The following is a 19,917-nucleotide window of genomic DNA, read 5'->3' as shown; positions in this document are numbered from 1 at the left end:
CCCTCCTCTCTCTCTCCTCCCTCCCCTCCTCTCTCTCTCCTCCCTCCCCTCCTCTCTCTCTCCTCCCTCCCCTCTCTCTCTCTCCTCCCTCCCCCCCTCTCTCTCTCCTCCCTCCCCCCCTCTCTCTCTCCTCCCCCCCCCCTCTCTCTCCCCCCCTCCCCATCTCTCTCTCCCCCCCTCCCCATCTCTCTCTCCCCCCTCCCCATCTCTCTCTCCCCCCTCCCCATCTCTCTCTCCCCCCCTCCCCATCTCTCTCTCTCCCCCCCTCCCCATCTCTCTCTCTCCCCCCCTCCCCATCTCTCTCACCCCCCCTCCCTCCTTCTCTCTCACCCCCCCTCCCTCCTTCTCTCTCTCCCCCCTCCCTCCTTCTCTCTCTCTCTCACCCCCCCCCTCTCTCACCCCCCCCCCTCTCTCTCACCCCCCCCCCCAACTCACTCCCTCTCCGTCGCTCTCGCCCCCTCCGTCCCCCCCCCCCCCCCGAGCTTCCCCCGGGATTGTGCGCTCTGTGCCCCTGATTGTCTCATTCTGCGGGCTGCCTTTGTTGAAGCCGCGGACCCCGCTGAGGTGCCGCATCAGTGATTCCTGCCGCGTGTCCCGGGCTTTGATTGTTTGTGAAATCCCCCTCCGCACTTGTCCCCTGCGTGACCCTCGCAAGTTACCGGTTGGCCATTCCGCTCTCCCCTCTCCCCCCCTCTCCCCTCTCCCCTCTCCCCTCTCCCCTCTCCTCTCTCCTCTCCCCTCTCCCCTCTCCCTCCCCTCTCCCCCCTCCCCTCTCCTCTCTCCTCTCCCCTCTCCCCTCTCTCTCCCCTCTCCCCCCTCCCCTCTCCCCTCCCCTCTCCCCTCTCCCTCTCCCCTCCCCCTCTCCCCTCTCCCCTCTCCCCTCTCCCCTCTCCCCTCTCCTCTCCCCTCTCCCCTCTCCCCTCTCCTCTCCCCTCTGCCCTCTCCCCCCCTCTCCCCTCTCCGCCCTCCCCTCTCCCCCCCCCCTCTCCCCCCCTCTCCCCTCTGCCCTCTCCCCCCCCCTCTCCCCTCTCCGCTCTCCCCTCTCCCCCCCCCTCTCCCCTCTCCCCTCTCCCCTCTCCCCTCCCCTCTGCCCTCTCCCCTCTCCCCCCCCCCTCTCCCCCCCTCTCCCCTCTCCCCTCCCCTCTCCCCTCTCCCCTCTCCCCTCTCCTCTCCCCTCTGCCCTCTCCCCCCCCCTCTCCCCTCTCCCCTCTCCCCTCTCCCCTCCCCTCTCCCCTCTCCCCTCTCCCCTCCCCTCTCCCCTCCCCTCTGCCCTCTCCCCTCTCCCCTCTCCTCTCCCCTCTCCCTCGGGGCGTTCCCACAACAATTCCATCCTGTCTCGCTGTTGACAAAAGTTTTGTTCTCACTCGAGCTCGGGATCCCATGCCAACTCCTAGGGCACACAGTGCACGCCAGCCTTCCCCTGGCTCCTCTCCCTGCAACAGCTTGTTCCCACGGTTACCCTGCCTGTGCAGGCTGCTGTCTGAGGGCAAGAGTCGGGCACAGAGGCGAGCTGCGCTGTGGGAGCCGGCGGGGAGAAATATCCGCACCGTGAGAGCCAGGTTAGCCGCAGCCGGTCCGCGGTGCGTTTCCAGGCTCGGGCGCCGCTCCACGGGGAAAGGCTGAGCGGGCGAGCAGCTCAGCCCGGGGAGCCCGGGCTCCGGTCCCTGGGTCCGGGGGGAGCGGGGGGAGGTGGGGGGTATGGAAGTTCAGGCCTGACCTCCAGCGCTCAGCGAATAATCGGCAAGTGTTGCCGGAAAACTGTAAAATCAGAGGCAATAGTTGAAAATGTTACCACCTTCTATTGAGTCAGGAATTCAAGTATTTTTGTTGTCAGACTGAAATCCGAAAGGTTCAGCTCCTATTTACAGGAATATTTCCTCTCCCTCAATATCCATCAGTTCTAGGGGAATTCTCGCTTTGTCGCCTTTGGATAAAAAGTAGAGGGGGAAAAAGACTTGCATTTATATAGCGCCTTTCATCACCTCAGGATGCCCCAAAGCGCTTCACAGCCAATGAAGTACTTTTGGAGTGTAATCACTGTTGTAATGTGGGAAACACGGCAGCCAATTTGCGCACAGCAAGCTCCCACACAGCAGTGTGATAATGAACAGATCACCTGTTTTTTTTAGTGATGTTGAGAGGTAAATATTGGCCCCAGAGAAAATATTGACACCAGGTAAAACTCCCCTGCTCTTTTTCAAAATTGTGGCTGTGGGATCGTTTACGTTCACCCGCAAGAACGGACATAGTCTCCGTTTAATGTCACATCCGACAGTGCGGCGCTCCCTCAGCACTGCCCCTCCGACAGTGCGGCGCTCCCTCAGTACTGCCCCTCCGACAGTGCGGCGCTCCCTCAGTACTGCCCCTCCGACAGTGCGGCGCTCCCTCAGTACTGCCCCTCCGACAGTGCGGCGCTCCCTCAGCACTGCCCCTCCGACAGTGCGGCGCTCCCTCAGTACTGCCCCTCCGACAGTGCGGCGCTCCCTCAGTACTGCCCCTCCGACAGTGCGGCGCTCCCTCAGTACTGCCCCTCCGACAGTGCGGCGCTCCCTCAGTACTGCCCCTCCGACAGTGCGGCGCTCCCTCAGCACTGCCCCTCCGACAGTGCGGCACTCCCTCAGTACTGCCCCTCCGACTGTGTGGCACTCCCTCAGCACTGCCCCTCCAACAGTGCGGCATTCCCTCAGTACTACCCCTCCGACAGTGCGGCGCTCCCTCAGTACTGTCCCTCCCACAGTGCGGCGCTCCCTCAGTACTGCCCCTCCGACAGTGCGGCACTCCCTCAGTTCTGCCCCTCCGACAGTGCGGCGCTCCCTCAGTACTGCCCCTCCGACAGTGCGGCGCTCCCTCAGTACTGCCCCTCCGACAGTGCGGCACTCCCTCAGTACTGCCCCTCCGACAGCGAGGCGCTCCCTCAGCACTGCCCCTCCGACAGTGCGGCACTCCCTCAGTACTGCCCCTACGACAGCGAGGCACTCCCTCAGTACTGCCCCTCCGACAGCGCGGCGCTCCCTCAGCACTGCCCCTCCGACAGTGCGGCACTCCCTCAGTACTGCCCCTACGACAGCGAGGCACTCCCTCAGTACTGCCCCTCCGACAGCGCGGCGCGTTGTGAATTTGTGTTGAACGGATTTAGTAACCGCTTCTCCTCGGCTTGTCCTGTGCCCCCCCCCCCCCCGGCCCTCTGGTCACCCCACCTCCGACATGTTCTCTGCTGGGGGAGCCTGATTGGATCGGAGACTCGGCCTCTGTAAAGCTGCCACGTGCCCAAGGCCAGAAGCAGCAAGTTAGTCTGCTGCTCCACCTCCCTCACTCACCTTGGAACTGAAGGCTGCACTGGAGACTGGCTCAGCTGCTGTGCATTCCCATTCATCGCTCATTCCCATGCATCACCCACCCGTGCAGGCCCAGTCTCTGCTCAACTAACTGCCCTGGGCACAACAGCAGTGCAACAATTTCCCTCTGCACCCCTGGGTTAGGGAGGCAATAATTGTGACCGAGCTCCCACCCTGGGGGCTGGGGGGCAGTATTTGGCTCACTTCTGATGCCTTCCACAGTCCAATAGCCTGATCAACATTAAGGGGTGGCAATTGGCCTCTGACGCAAATGGGGCGCATTAATTGTTTGGGAAGTGTTCTGGTCGCCGCAATGTATGGGGACGGAGTGTCCGCCCTGTCAGTCATCGTGCTGACACATCTCAAAGGTCTCTGCCCTTCAGTTAAAGGGTCGACCGCTGTGAACTGTGCACATGTTTCAGGTCCATCCACTGGGCCACCAGGGAGGGTTTTGGCCAGGCCAGTGGCCTGGTGCCCAAGAGGGGGTGCCAGGGTGCCAGCTGCCTGGCGGCTGTAATTGTCGGCCTGACACAAAAAAACATGGCCGCGGCAGTGCACCTTCCCCTTTAAGGACGGCCGAGCTGCCATTTCACACACAACAGCAAAAGCGGTCGAGGGTACTGGCCGGTTTCGCGAAGGGCGGGGGCCGCTGGTCGGGAAGGGGTCAGCACACCGCCGCGGGACGACGGGCGCAGGGATTGGTCCCCCACACCGCTCCGATCCTGAGGAAGGGCAGTTTCTAAAATGGCAGCCCCTCCACGGAGAGTCGGCGGCCATTGCCTGCTGCCCCCAGGGCAGAGCCCTCATAAAAAGGGACAATTTTGGCCCCAAAATGTCTCGATGCAGGGTAGGCACCTGTGGACCCTGTATCCCAGCAAGAGTCAGACCCCTTCAGCATAGGAGGGGACTTGAACCCCAGGGAGAGTCAGCACCTTCGGGGGAGAAAGAGCAACACTGGGGAAATAAAAATCTCTTTGGATTTACTAATCTGTTGGGCAGTGTTGTTTATTGAGAGGAAATATCTTTCTTGTTTTAAGAGTAAGCTCCACTTTCACATGCCATTGGCTGCTCTCCCACTTACTTCCAGCTGTTTTTACTGGTGCTGGATATCATTCCATCGGAGCACTGCAGCAGCCTGGATTCAGTTTCCCCTGTGATAGGGAGATGGCGTGTGCCATTACTAACCTACTTCTAGTTGTCATGGGATTGCAGGAGCAGCTCAGGTGGCCCCAGGGACACAGTTCAATGCCCATAAATTTTAAAATTCTCATTCTTATTTTCAAATCCCTTCATGGCCCTCGCCCCCTCCCCATCTCTGTAATCTCCTCCAGCCCCACTAGCCCCCGAGATCTCTGCGCTCCTCCAATTCTAGCCTCCTGAGCATCCCCCGATTGGTGGCTGTGCCTTCATCTGCCTGGGCCCAAAACCTCTCTGCCTCTCCACCTCTCTCTCCTTTGAAAGATGCTCCTTAAAACCTACCTCTAAGATCAAGCCTTTGGTCCCCTGTCCAAATATCTCCTTATGTCAGTGTCAGCTGTGGCTCAGTGGGTAGCACTCTCGCCTTTGAGTCAGAGGGTTGTGGGCCCAGCTCTCTCTCTCACTGTTTTCACAATGCGGTCCTGGTTTTCAGGGTTTCATTGTTAATGGCTAATGTTCAAATAAAGAAAGAAAAAACTTGCTTCTGAGTCAGAAGACTGTGGGTTCAAATCCCACTCCAGAGACTTGAGCACAAAGAAAAATCTAGGCTGACACTCCAGTGCAGTGCTGAGGGAGCGTTGCACTGTCGGAGGGGCAGTCTTTCAGATGTGACGTTAAACCAAGGCCCTGTCTGCTCTCTCAGGTGGACATTAAAGATCCCACGTCACTATTTTGAGGAAGAGCAGGGGAGTTATCCCCAGTGTCCTAGCTAATATTTATCCCTTAATTAACATTTAAAACCGATTATCTGGTCATTATCACATTGCTGTTTGTGGGAGCTTGCTGTGTACAAGTTGGCTGCCGCGTTTCCCACATTACAACAGTGACTACACTCCAAAAGTACTTCATTGACTGTAAAGCGCTTTGAGACATCCTGAGGTCATGAAAGGCGCTAATAAATGCAAGTTTTTCTATGTGGTTCGGTGTCTTTTTTCATCTGGTTACACTCCTGTGTTAAGTTTAGTACTTTAAATGCTATATAAATGCAAGTGTTTTTTAAATTTCTTTATTCCGGGGATGTGGGCATCGCTGGTAAAGCCGGCATTTATTGCCCATCCCTAATCGCCCTTGAGAAGGTGGTGGTGAGCTGTCACGTGTGGTGAAGGTGCTCCCACAGTGCTGTTGGGGAGGGAGTTCCAGGATTGTGACCCAGCGACGATGAAGGAACGGTCGATATATTTCCAAGTCAGGATGGTGTGTGACTGGGAGGGGAACGTGGAGGTGGTGGTGTTCCCATGCGCCTGCTGCCCTTGTCCTTCTAGGTGGGAGAGGTCATGGGTTTGGGAGGTGTTGCCGAAGAAGCCTTGGCGAGTTGCTGCAGTGCATCTTGTAGATGGTGCACACTGCAGCCACGGTGGGCCGGTGGTGGAGGGAGTGAGTGTTGAAGGTGGTGGATGGGGAGCCAATCAAGCGGCTGCTTTGTCCTGGATGGTGTCGAGCCTCTTGAATGTTGTTGGAGCTGCACTCATCCAGGCAAGTGGAGAGTGTTTCATCACACTCCTCTCCTGAAGGTGCTGACTCTCACCAGGGTACGGGCCCCCTCCTGTGTCGCTGTGTGTGTGTGTCGCTTCTCTCCCTCCCTGTGTCGCTTCTCTCCCGTTATGTATGTAAACATTGTAACTGTTTAAGACTTGCCACCAGAGGGCACAACTGTTGGAGGCCGAAGGGTCACCTGCACACCTCGTGCGAGGGAGTATAAAAGGTTGCCTGCCATGCTGCTTGGGCACTCTGGAGTTGTATTAAAGGGACTAAGGTCACATCAGTTTTAGCTCACAGTACTCTATACTTAACAATTGGCGACGAGTAACAGATTACGAACTTTCATGCGGTCATGGCTGCCGTTGGTATTTTAGAGAGATTTGTAGAGGGTGATGATTGGGAAGCCTTCGTTGAGCGTCTCGACCAATACTTCGTGGCCAAAGAGCTGGATGGGGACGGTACAGCGATCAAGCGCAGGGCGATTCTCCTCACCGTGTGTGGGTCCACAATATACGACCTCATCAAGAATCTGCTAGCACCGGAGGAACCAAAGGCGAAGACATATACAGAGTTGTGTACGCTGGTTCGGGAACACCTCAAGCCGAAGGAGAGCTTCTGCAGCTGCAAGACCGAGGATGACTCGGAGTCCGCCATCGGGCGTGAATGTGAATCCATTAGCACCGTGTTGGCGCTGCGGGGATAATCGGCGAGCCCATCAATGTCGATTCAAGCACTACGTGTGCAAAGGCTGTGAAACAATGGGGCAGCTCCAGCGAATGTGCAAGTGTGCTGCGACTCACCACGTGGCAGAGTCGGCAGAGGATGATCGATCTGGCGTGGATCACGCCGAACAAACGAGAGGCAACTCAACCCGAGGAAGAAGTGTATGGGGTACACACCTTCACCACCAACAGCCCTCCCATTATGCTGGAAGTCAAATTGAACGGTATTCCGGTATCAATGGAGTTGGACACGGGGACGAGTCAGTCAATTATGAGCCAGAAGGCTTTTGAGAAACTGTGGGGCAACAAGGCACAAAGGCCCAAACTGAGCCCGATTCAGACAAAGCTGCACACCTATAACAAAGAGCTCATACCAGTCATCGGCAGTGCAGCAGTGAAGGTATCATACGATGGAGCTGTGTATGATTTATCACTGGATTGTACCAGGCGATGGCCCAATGCTATTCGACAGAAGCTGGCTGGGGAAGCTTCGATGGAACTGGGACTACCGTCAGTGGATGATGCCTCGTGCGCCCAAGTGCTGAGCAAGTTTCCGTTGCTATTTGAACCAGGCATCGGCAACTTCACGGGCGCCAAGATGCAGATCCATCTAGTCCCCAATGCAGGGCCCATTCATCATAAGGCTCAAGCAGTTCCATATATGATGAGGGAGAAAGTCGAGATCAAACTGGACAGACTTCAATGGGAGGGAATCATATCACCAGTCAAATTCAACAAGTGGGCCAGTCCATTTGTTCCGTGTTGAAAAGCAATGGCACGGTCAGAATCTGCGGAGATTACAAGGTAACGATCAACAGAGTCTCGTTACAGAACCAGTACCTGCTCCTAAGGCGGATGACCTGTTCGTAACTTTAGCAGGGAGGGGGGAAGTCGTTCACCAAGTTGGACCTAACCTCTGCCTACATGACACAGGAGCTGGCTGAATCTTCGAAAAGATTGACATGCATCATCACGCACAAAGGACTGTTTATATACCACAGGTGCCCTTTTGGGATTCGCTCGGCTGCTGCCATCTTCCAGAGGAGCATGGAGAGTCTGCTGAAATCGGTTCCGTATACCGTTGTGTTTCAAGACAACATCCTGATCACCGGTCGTGACACCACCGATCACCTGCACAACCTGGAAGAGGTTCTGAGTCAACTAGACAGAGTGGGAACTCGGGCTGAAACACTCCAAGTGTGTTTTGAATTTTTGGCAGACGGCATCAGACCCATGGACTCGAAGACAGAGGCCATCAAGAATGCATCCAGACCACAGAATGTGACTGAGCTGTGTTCGTTCCTGGGACTCCAACTATTTTGGTAACTTTGTACCCGGGTTAAGCAGGGTACAGGGGCAGGGAGGTGTTGCTACAGTTGTACAGGGCATTGGTGAGGCCACACCTGGAGTATTGTGTACAGTTTTGGTCTCCTAACCTGAGGAAGGACATTCTTGCTATTGAGGGAGTGCAGCGAAGGTTCACCAGACTGATTCCAGGGATGGCGGGACTGACCTATCAAGAAAGACTGGATCAACTGGGCTTGTATTCACTGGAGTTCAGAAGAATGAGAGGGGACCTCATAGAAACATATAAAATTCTGACGGGGTTAGACAGGTTAGATGCAGGAAGAATGTTCCCAATGTTGGGGAAGTCCAGAACCAGGGGTCACAGTCTAAGGATAAGGGGTAAGCCATTTAGGACCGAGATGCGGAGGAACTTCTTCACCCAGAGAGTGGTGAACCTGTGGAATTCTCTACCACAGAAAGTTGTTGAGGCCAATTCACTAAATATATTCAAAAAAGAGTTAGATGAGGTCCTTACTGCTAGGGGGATCAAGGGGTATGGCGAGAAAGCAGGAATGGGGTACTGAAGTTGAATGTTCAGCCATGAACTCATTGAATGGCGGTGCAGGCTAGAAGGGCCGAATGGCCTACTCCTGCACCTATTTTCTATGTTTCTATGTCTATGTTTCTAAGCACTTTGCTAGAACTGTTGCACATCTTGCTACGTAAGGGTGACTACTGGGTTTGTGGTAAATCTCGAGACGTCCTTTGAGAATAGGTTTCTTGTACTGTATGACTCATGTAAACGATTAATGCTAGCTTGTGATGCATCTTCGTACGGGGTCGACTGTGTGTTACAGCAAACCAATGTATTGGGCAAACTTCAACCGGTTGCATATGTGTCTAGAAGTCTGTCTAAGGCTGAGAGAGCCTACAGTATGGTCGAGAAAGAGGCGTTAGCATGTGTATATGGGGTTAAGAAAATGCACCAATACCTATTTGGACTTCGGTTTGTGCTTGAAACCGACCACAAACCGCTCATTTTGCTGTTTTCAGAAAGCAAAGGTATAAACACCAATGCTTCAGCCTGCATCCAAAGATGGGCACTACATTGTCGACCTATGTCTGTTATCTGCCACAGACCAGTCACGGAGAACTGTGTCAATGTCCTCTGTCGGCTACCATTGTCCACTACCAGGGTGGAAATGGTGCAGCCTGCAGACTTGCTTCTGGTAATGGATGCTTTTGAGAGCGAGAGGTCACCCGTCACTGCTCGCTAGATCAGGACCTGGACCAGCCAGGACCCGGACCAGCCAGGACCCAGTGCTATCACTTGTAAAAAGCTGTGTCCTCAATGGGAACTGGTCGGCTGTTCCCGGGGAAATGCAAGATGAAATTAAGCCGTTTAACCGACGCAAAGGTGAAATGTCCATCCAGTCGGATTGTCTCTTATGGGGTAATCACATGGTTTTGCCAAAAAAAGGCAGGGAAACATTTATATGCGACCTATACAATACCCACCCAGGCATTGTCATGATGAAGGCTATAGCCAGGTCGTATGTTTGGTGGCCCGGCATTGATTCGGACTTGGAATCATGCGTACACCAGTGCAACACGTGCTCATAACTGAGTAATGCACCCTGGGAGGCTCCATTGTGTCTGTGGTCATGGCTCTCCAAACCATAGTCCAGGATCCACGTAGATTTTGCTGGCCCCTTTCTTGGAAAGATGTTTTTAGTTGTAGTAGACGCTTACTCTAAATGGATTGAATGCGTAATCGTCATCCAGCACATCCACTGCCACCATTTCATTGCGAGAGGGATGTAGTACAAAAGCAGGGCGGTCCTGCTGCAACTGTACAGGGTATTGGTGAGGCCGCACCTGGAGTACTGCGTGCAGTTTTGGTCACCTTACTTAAGGAAGGATATACTAGCTTTGGAGGGGGTACAGAGACGATTCACTAGGCTGATTCCGGAGATGAGGGGGTTACCTTCTGATGATAGATTGAGTAGACTGGGTCTTTACTTGTTGGAGTTCAGAAGGATGAGGGGTGATCTTATAGAAACATTTAAAATCCTGAAAGGGATAGACAAGATAGAGGCAGAGAGGTTGTTTCCACTGGTCGGGGAGACTAGAACTAGGGGGCACAGCCTCAAAATACGGGGGAGCCAATTTAAAACCGAGTTGAGAAGGAATTTCTTCTCCCAGAGGGTTGTGAATCTGTGGAATTCTCTGCCCAAGGAAGCAGTTGAGGCTAGCTCATTGAATGTATTCAAGTCACAGATAGATAGATTTTTAACCAATAAGGGAATTAAGGGTTACGGGGAGCGGGCGGGTAAGTGGAGCTGAGTCCACAGCCAGATCAGCCATGATCTTGTTAAATGGCGGAGCAGGCTCGAGGGGCTAGATGGCCTACTCCTGTTCCTAATTCTTATGTTCTTATTGAAAGCCTCCGGGCTATGTTCGCCACGCATGGTTTGCTCGACGCCCTTGTCAGTGACAATGGACCGTGTTTCATCAGCTCGGAATTCAATGAGTTTATGACCCACAATGGCATCAAGCATGTCCGGTCTGCCCCATTTAAGCCCACATCCAACGATCAAGCGGAACGGGCAGTCCAAACTATCAAGCAGAGCTTGAAACACATGGCGGAGGGCTCCTTGCAGACCCACTTATCTCTGGTTCGGCTCAGCTGCCGGACGCGACCCCACTCACTCACTGGGGTTCCCCCTGCAGAATTGTTAATGAAGAGAGCACTCAAAGCCAGGCTCTCCCTAGTCCACCCGATCTAAATGATCATGTGGAAACCCGGCGTCACCGGCAAAACATGTACCGCGATCGCGCCGCTGTATCGCGTGATATTGATGATGACCCTGTGTTTGTCCTGAATTACGGTCGTGGTCCGAAATGGGTTGCTGGCACTGTCTTGGCCAAGGAGGGGAATAGAATGTTTATAGTCAAACTATCGAATAGACAAAAGTGCAGAAAGCTTTTGGATCAGACCAAACTGCGGTTCACCGACAACCAGGAACAACCTGAAGAGGACATCACCATCATCGATCCACCAACACACACCCAACCAGCAATCGACCTCGCTGTCAATGAAGGGGATGAAGCCACCATTCCCAACAGTCCCGTCAGACCAGCCGCGCCACAGTGCAGCAATGGTCCCGACCAACTCACCCAGGCCAGAGTTTGAACTCAGACGATCAACCAGGGAGCATAGGGCCCCGGATCGTCTCAACTTGTAAATAATTAGTATCAAAGACTTTGGGGGAGGGGGGGGGAGGAAAGAAAGTGATGTTATGTATGTAAACATTGTAACTGTGTAAGACTTGCCACCAGAGGGCGCAACCGTTGGAGGCCCAAGGGTCACCTGCACACCTCGTGGAAGGGAGTATAAAAGGTTGTCTGCCATGCTGCTTGGGCACTCGAGTTGTATTAAAGAGACTAAGGTCACATCAGTTTTAGCTCACAGTACTCAGTCTTGTGGAATTCTTCCATACTTAACATCTCCCTCCCTTCTCTCGACTCCCTTCTCTCGACCCCCTTCTCTCGACCCCCCCCTCCCTTCTCTCGACCCCCCCCTCCCTTCTCTCGACCCCCCCCTCCCTTCTCTCGACCCCCCCTCCCTTCTCTCGACCCCCCCCCCTTCTCTCGACCCCCCCCTCCCTTCTCTCGACCCCCCCCTCCCTTCTCTCGACCCCCCCTCCCTTCTCTCGACCTCCCCCTCCCTTCTCTCAACCCCCCCCCCCTCCCTTCTCTCAACCCCCCCCCCTCCCTTCTCTCAACCCCCTCCTCCCTTATGTATGTAATAACTCGATCGACTGAATACTGTAAACTAACACAGGTACAAACCTGGCTCTGCTTTATTTGGGCCCAAAGTGATTACATTACATGATGGCTTGCCTTTTATACCTGGGCCACACACACGTGCGTACAGCCCAATGACCTCCGACAGTGGCACCACCTGGTGGCTAGTAATCCCAAGCATACATACATGACAATATCCACCTTTAAGATATTAGTAACGGTCTTTTTACAAATTGAGACGGTCCGGGGCTTTCCGCTCCTGAGTTGATCGTCTCAGTTCAACTCCAGCCTTGGGCGAGTGTTCTGAGTCTGTTATGACTGGGGGCTGGGGCCGATCTGATGGGAATGGCAATGACCATGTCAGGGATTGAAAGTCCAGATTCATTGATGACAGCGGAGTCCTCTGATGACTGAGGGTAGGTTGGTTGGTCACTGATTGTGTCTTCCTCAGACTGTTCCGGTTCATCCGTGTGCCACAGCTTTATCTGATCAACATGTTTTCTGCATGTTTGCCCATTCTTGAGCTTGACAATAAACACTCTGTTACCCTCCTTGGCCGTAACAGTACCGGCGATCCACTTGGGACCTTGACCATAATTTAGTACATACACAGGATCATTAACAGAAATGTCGCGTGACACAGCGGCGCGATCATGATACCGCTGCTGACTTTGACATCTGTATTCAACGTGATCGTTCAAGTCAGGTTGGACAAGAGAGAGCCTGGTCTTCAGACCTCTCTTCATCAATAGTTCGGGGGGACCCCGGTAAGCGTGTGGGGTCTTGTCCAGTAACTAAGCAATATGCGTGACAAGTGAGTCTGCAGTGAACCTTGAGTTACACGTTTCATACTCTGTTTGATGGTTTGGACACTACGCTTTGCTTGACCATTAGATGCGGGTTTGAATGGTGCTGACCTCACATGTTTGATATCATTGAGTTTCATGAACTCTTGAAACTCCAGACTAGTGAAGCAAGGTCCGTTGTTGCTTACAACGATGTCGGGCAGACCATGAGTGGCAAACATGTCACAAAGGCTCTCAGTGGTAGCTATGGATCTACTGGATGACATGATTATACACTCTATCCACTTGGAATGTGCATCCACTACAACTAAAAACATCTTTCCCAGGAAGGGATCTGCAAAGTCGATGTGGATCCTGGACCGTGCTTTAGATGGCCACGACCACAGACTCAGTGGCGATTCCGCTGGTGCTTTGCTGAGCTACATGCAAGTGTTGCACTGATGCACACATGATTCCAGATCAGAGTCAATTCCAGGCCACCCTACATGAGACCTGGCAATGGCTTTCATCATGACAATACCAGGATGAGTGATATGTAGATCACGCACAAATTTCTCTCTGCCTTTCTTAGACATAACAACACGATTACTCCACAGTAAACAATCTGATTGAATGGATAGTTCGTCTTTGCGACAGTTGTAAGGTTTGGTCTCATCACCCATTTGCTTGGGTATGGCAGACCAATCACCACTAAGGACACAACGTGTCACAACCGATAATATCGGGTCCTGGCTGGTCCAGGTCTTAACTTGTTGAGCCGTGACAGGGCTTCCTTCACTTTCAAAAGCATCCATAACTAACAGTAGGTCTACAGGTTGTGGTAACTCCAACTCCAGTGTGGGCAACGGCAGACAGCTCAGTGCATTGGCACAATTCTCGGTGCTAGGTCTATGGCGAATGACATAATCATAGGCAGATAATGTCAGCACTCACCTCTGGATGCGTTGGTATTTATACCTTTGTTTTCCGAAAATAATGAAATGAGTGGCTTGTGATCTGTTTCCAGTTCAAACCGAAGACTAAACAGGTACTGCTGCATCTTTTTAACCCCATACACACAGGCTAATGCTTCTATTTCATGCTGTAGGCTCTTTCCGCCTTTGACAAACTTTTAGAAGCATACGCAACAGGTTGTAGTTTACCCGACTCATTAGCTTGTTGGAGCATGCAACCAACTCCATATGATGAACCATCACAGGGCAATACTAAACATTTACACGGATCATAATGTACCAGCAGCTTGTTAGAGCAAAGCAGATTAGTAGCTTTCTCAAAAGCTCTATCTTGAGACGCACCCCAAACCCAGTTGTCGCCGTTTCTTAGCAGCATGTGCAGTGGCTCAGTCTAGGTGGGAAATTACCGAAGTAGTTGAGTAGACCAAGGAACGAACGTAACTCCGTCACATTCTGAGGCTTGGGTGCATTTTTAATGGCCTTGATTTTCGAGTCCGTAGGCCTGATGCTGTCAGCAGCAATTTTCCTCCCCAGGAATTCGACTTCCGGTGCCATAAAGACGCACTTCGAAAGTTTCAGTCTGAGTCTCACTTTGTCCAGACGATGTAAAACCTCTTCCAGGTTGTTCAGATGTTCGGCGGTGTCACGACCTGTGACCAGGATGTCACCTTGGAACATGACGGTTCTAGGGACAGACTTCAGTAGACTCTCCACGTTTCTCTGAAATGTGGCTGCAGCTGAGCGAATTCCGAAAGGACACCTGTTGTAGATAAACAGTCCTTTATGAATGTTGATGCGCGTAAGTTTCTTCGACGTCTCGACCAGCTCCTGTGTCATGTAGGCCGACATCAGATCCAGTTTAGTGAACAACTTCCCCCTGGCTAGTGTTGCAAACAAGTCATCAGCCTTCGGTAACGATATTGATCCTGTTTTGAAACTCGGTTGATCATAACCCTTGTAGTCACCTTAAATTCTGACAGTGCCATCAGTCTTCAACACAGGAACAATGGGGCTGGCCCCTTCGTTAAATCTGACCGGTGATATGACCCCTTCATGCTGGAGTCTGTCCAGTTCGATTTCAACTTTCTCCCTCATCATGTACGGAATCGCCCGAGCTTTATGGTGGACAGGTCTTGCATCCGAGTCCACGTGGATCTGCAGCTTGGCTCCCGTGAAATTGCCGATGCCTAGTTCAAACAGCGAGGGGAACTTGCTCAGCACTTGAGCTCATGGAGTATCATCCTCCTACGATGACACTTTGATATCGTTCTAATTCCATTTGATTTTTTTCTAGCCAGTTCCTGCAGAACAGCGTTGGACCATTGCCTGGAACAATCCATAATGGTAAATCATGAACCGCACCATCATACGACACCTTGACTACTGCACGGCCAATCATCGTTATGAGCTCTTTAGTGTACGTACGCAACTTGGCATTGACTGGACTCCGCTTCAGCCTCACAGCCTTAGTACCCCATAGCTTGTCGAATGTTCTCTGGCTTATTATTGATTGGCTCGCACCCGTGACCCACTCCATCGGTACCGGCACACCATTAAGTTTCACATTAATCATTATCGGTTGGCTCTTTGTTAGGAACGAATACAGTCCATACACTTCCTCCTCTGGTATCTCGGATTGCATATCCGGATCCGCGCTATACTGGTCATCATCCTCGACGTGGTGTGTCGCAGCACGCTTGCTCAGTTGCGGACACATGCGCTGGAGATGCCCCAGTCTCAAACAGCCTTTACAAATGTACTGTTTAAACCGACACTGATGAGGCCGATGATTGCACCCACAATGCCAACACGGTGAAATCGGATTCATTCCCGTTGGCGGACTTTGGGCACCCACAGGTTTCGTATACGCAGTCGAGTCGGCCCTGCCACATGCAGCTCTGTCAAACGACGATACAATCTTGTTTACAGCACTTGCCGAGTTCCGATTTTTCGATGATAACTGCTTTAATTTTTTGTCTGTCATCATGCATACCTGGGCAATCGTGATGGCCTTGCTCAAGTCCAGCGTCTCCGCCACCAGTAGCTTACGCAGGATCACCTCGTGGTTGATGCCGATTACAAAGAAGTCCCGCAGCATGTCTCCCAACACATTTTCGAACTTATGTGGGCCGGCTAGATATCTTAGGTCGGCAATGAATTCCGACACATCCTGGCCCTCAGAACGAACGTGCTTGTAGAATCGATATCGTGGGATGATGATCCCTTCTGGTTTGAGATGGTCACGTACCAGAGCACACAATTCCTCATTAGTCCTTGTCCGTTGGACTTGCAGGCGAGAGAAGATTCTTTGAGTCCATAGATTTTCGGACCGCAAACCGTGAGGAAGACTGCCCTACACCTAACTGCGTCAGTGCGTTCCTCCATTTTGTTGGCCATGAAGTACTGGTCCAGGCGAGCTACAAAATCTGCCCAGTCCCGTCCCTCCACGAATCTCTCCAGAATTCCAATTGTGCTAAGTTTTACATGTGAAGGTTCTAAAGTTACCTTGTTGCCAAATGTTATGTGTGTAATAACTCGATAGACTGAATACTGTAAACTAACACAGGAACAAACCTGGCTTTGCTTTATTTGGGCCCAAAGTGATTACATTACATGGTGACTTGCCTTTTATACCTGGGCTGCACACACGTGCGTACAGCCCAATGACGCCACCTTGTGGCTAGTAACCTCAAGCATACAAACATGACTCTCTCTCTCTCTTTCCCCCTTCCCCTCGCCTGCTCGCCTGCTCTCTCGCCCACCCTCCCTTGCTCTCTCGCCCGCCCTCTCTGTCTGTCTGTCGGTGGAGGAGGATTTCCTGGAGTGCATAAGGGATGGTTTTCTAGACCAATATGTTCAGGAACCTACTAGGGGGGAGGCCATCTTAGACAAGGTGTTGTGTAATGAGAGAGGATTAATTAGCAATCTCGTTGTGCGAGGTTCCTTGGGGAAGAGTGACCATAATATGGTGGAATTCTACATTAGAATGGAGAATGAAACAGTTAATTCAGAGACCATGGTCCAGAACTTAAAGAAGGGAAACTTTGAAGGTATGAGGCGTGAATTGGCTAGGATAGATTGGCGAATGATACTTAAGGGGTTGACAGTGGATGGGCAATGGCAGACATTTAGAGACCGTATGGATGAATTACAACAATTGTACATCCCTGTCTGGCGTAAAAATAAAAAAGGGAAGGTGGCTCAACCGTGGCTATCTAGGGAAATCAGGGATAGTATTAAAGCCAAGGAAGTGGCATACAAATTGGCCAGAAGTAGCAGCGAACCCGGGGACTGGAAGAAATTTAGAACTCAGCAGAGGAGGACAAAGGGTTTCATTAGGGCAGGGAAAATAGAGTACGAGAGGAAGCTTGCAGGGAACATTAAAATGGACTGCAAAAGTTTCTATAGATATGTAAAGAGAAAAAGGTTAGTAAAGACAAACATGGGTCCCCTGCAGTCAGAATCAGGGGAAGTCATAACTGGGGACAAAGAAATGGCAGACCAATTGAACAAGTACTTTGGTTCGGTATTCACTAAGGAGGACACAAACAACCTTCCGGATATAAAAGGGGTCAGAGGGTCTAGTAAGAAGGAAGAAGAGGGAAATCCTTATTAGTCGGGAAATTGTGTTGGGGAAATTGATGGGATTGAAGGCCGATAAATCCCCAGGGCCTGATGGTCTGCATCCCAGAGTACTTAAGGAGGTGGCCTTGGAAATAGCGGATGCATTGACAGTCATTTTCCAACATTCCATAGACTCTGGATCAGTTCCTATGGAGTGGAGGGTAGCCAATGTAACCCCACTTTTTAAAAAAGGAGGGAGAGAAAACAGGGAATTATAGACCGGTCAGCCTGACATCGGTAGTGGGTAAAATGATGGAATCAATTATTAAGGATATCATAGCAGCGCATTTGGAAAGAGGTGACATGATAGGTCTAAGTCAGCATGGATTTGTGAAAGGGAAATCATGCTTGACAAATCTTCTGGAATTTTTTGAGGATGTTTCCAGTAGAGTGGACAAGGGGGAACCAGTTGATGTGGTATATTTGGACTTTCAGAAGGCTTTCGACAAGGTCCCACACAAGAGATTAATGTGCAAAGTTAAAGCACATGGGATTGGGGGTAGTGTGCTGACGTGGATTGAGAACTGGTTGGCAGACAGGAAGCAAAGAGTAGGAGTAAATGGGTACTTTTCAGAATGGCAGACAGTGACTAGTGGGGTACCGCAAGGTTCTGTGCTGAGGCCCCAGCTGTTTACATTGTACATTAATGATTTAGACGAGGGGTTTAAATGTAGTATCTCCAAATTTGCGGATGACACTAAGTCGGGTGGCAGTGTGAGCTGCAAGGAGGATGCTATGAGGCTGCAGAGTGACTTGGATAGGTTAGGTGAGTGGGCAAATGCATGGCAGATGAAGTATAATGTGGATAAATAACCATTTTGGTGGTAAAAACAGAGAGACAGACTATTATCTGAATGGTGACAGATTAGGAAAAGGGGAGGTGCAAAGAGACCTGGGTGTCATGGTACATCAGTCATTGAAGGTTGGCATGCAGGTACAGCAGGCGGTTAAGAAAGCAAATGGCATGTTGGCCTTCATAGCGAGGGGATTTGAGTACAGGGGCAGGGAGGTGTTACTACAGTTGTACAGGGCCTTGGTGAGGCCACACCTGGAGTATTGTGTACAGTTTTGGTCTCCTAACTTGAGGAAGGACATTCTTGCTATTGAGGGAGTGCAGCGAAGGTTCACCAGACTGATTCCCGGGATGGCGGGACTGACATATCAAGAAAGACTGGATCAACTGGGCTTGTATTCACTGGAGTTCAGAAGAATGAGAGGGGATCTCATGGAAACGTTTAAAATTCTGATGGGTTTAGACAGGTTAGATGCAGGAAGAATGTTCCCAATGTTGGGGAAGTCCAGAACCAGAGGTCACAGTCTAAGGATAAGGGGTAAGCCATTTAGGACCGAGATGTGGAGAAACTTCTTCACCCAGAGAGTGGTGAACCTGTGGAATTCTCTACCACAGAAAGTTGTTGCGGCCAATTCACTAAATATATTCAAAAAGGAGTTAAATGTAGTCCTTACTACTCGGGGGATCAAGGGGTATGGCGAGAAAGCAGGAATGGGGTACTGAAGTTGCATGTTCAGCCATGAACTCATTGAATGGCGGTGCAGGCTCGAAGGGCCGAATGTAATACTCCTGCACCTATTTTCTATTTCTCTGTTTCTATGTCTTTCTCGCTCTCGCTCTCGCTGTTGTCTCTCCCTCTCTCTCTGTGTCCCCCTCTCTCTCTGTGTCCCCCTCTCTCTGGGTGTCCCCCTCTCTCTGGGTGTCCCCCTCTCTCTCTGTGTCCCCCTCTCTCTCTGTGTGTCCCCCTCTCTCTGTGTGTCCCCCTCTCTCTGGGTGTCCCCCTCTCTCTGGGTGTCCCCCTCTCTCTGGGTGTCCCCCCTCTCTCTCTGTGTCCCCCTCTCTCTCTGTGTCCCCCTCTCTCTCTCTCTCTGTGTCCCTCTCTTTCTCTGTGTGTCCCTCTCTCTCTCTCTCTCTCTCTCTCTCTGTGTCCCTATCTCTCTCCCTCCTCTCTCCCTCTCTCTCTCTGTCCCTGTCTCTCTCTCTCTCTCTGTCCCTGTCTCTCCATCTCTCTCCCTGTCTCTCCATCTCTCTCTCTCTCTCTCTCTCTCTCTCTCCCCCTCTGTCCCTGTCTCTCCCTGTCCCCCTCTCTCTCTCTCTCTCTCCCCTGTCCCTCCCTCTCTCTCTCTCTCTCTGTCTGTCTCTCTCTCTCTCTGTCCCCCTCTCTCTGTCCCTCTGTCTCTGTCTCTCTCTCTCTCTCCATCCCTCTCTCTCTGTCCCTCTCTCTCTTCCTGTCTCTCCCTCTCTCTCTCTCTCTCGCTCTCTTCCTGTCTCTCCCTCTCCCTCTCTCTCTCTCTCTCTCACTCTCACTCTCACTCTCTGTCTCTGTCTCTGTCTCTGTCTCTCTCTCTCTGTCCCTCTCTCTCTCTGTGTCCCTCTCTCTCTCGCTCTCTCTGTGTCCCTCTCTCTCTCGCTCTCTCTGTGTCCCTCTCTCTCTCGCTCTCCCTGTCTCTCTCTCTCTCGCTCTCTTCCTGTGTCTCCCTCTCTCTCTCTCCCCCTCTCTCTCCCCCTCCCCCTCTCTCCCTGTCTGTCTCTCTCTCTCTCTCTCTCTCTGTCTCTCTCGCTCTCTCTGTGTCCCTCTCTCTCTCGCTCTCTCTGTGTCCCTCTCTCTCTCGCTCTCTCCCTGTCTCTCTCTCTCTCGCTCTCTTCCTGTGTCTCCCTCTCTCTCTCTCCCTGTCTCTCTCTCCCCCTCTC

General features: G+C 52.1%; 1 protein-coding gene across 4 annotated transcripts in view; it reads left to right on the top strand.

Moving 5' to 3' along the window:
• The window catches only part of LOC139276491 (ubiquitin carboxyl-terminal hydrolase 2-like), a 137,472-nt gene that overhangs the window by 38,305 nt on the left and 79,250 nt on the right, over positions 1-19,917 (top strand). The window lies entirely within an intron of this gene.

Source organism: Pristiophorus japonicus, chromosome 11 (assembly GCF_044704955.1).
Source record: "Pristiophorus japonicus isolate sPriJap1 chromosome 11, sPriJap1.hap1, whole genome shotgun sequence".
Lineage (NCBI taxonomy): Eukaryota > Metazoa > Chordata > Chondrichthyes > Pristiophoridae > Pristiophorus > Pristiophorus japonicus.
The sequence above is the reverse complement of the archived record's forward strand: the minus strand, read 5'-3'. Positions and strand labels throughout refer to the sequence as shown.